This window comes from Tupaia chinensis, unplaced genomic scaffold, assembly GCF_000334495.1.
Source record: "Tupaia chinensis unplaced genomic scaffold, TupChi_1.0 Scaffold000690_1, whole genome shotgun sequence".
Lineage (NCBI taxonomy): Eukaryota > Metazoa > Chordata > Mammalia > Scandentia > Tupaiidae > Tupaia > Tupaia belangeri.
The window spans coordinates 219,534-219,903 of NW_006160213.1; positions in this window are offsets into that span (position 1 = coordinate 219,534).

Consider the following 370-nt stretch of genomic DNA (forward strand, 5'->3'; position numbering starts at 1 on the left):
ATGTGGGATGAGAGAAAGGAAGAGTGGGTGAAATACTCTCTGCCCCATGATTCCTATTCTCACTGAGTAGGAGGGCACTTGGTCTGTGGGAAGGGCCCGAGGACGAGTAAACAGGAGTGCTGGAAAACTCCAACAAAGGTTTAAGGAGGGCAGTGAATGCTTGATCATATCACTTTCATTGTCTTAATACAAATATAATCTAAAACTCACCAGGAATATATAGAAAGGTTATTGGTTAAACCAGTTGCCCAATTGTATACAGAGATCAGAAGTCGGAAGAGAATCAAGAAAAGGAATACTTTTTTAACCATATATTCACCATTTTTACTCTAAAAATGCATTCTTCACCTTTCATAATACTTTCCTTTTT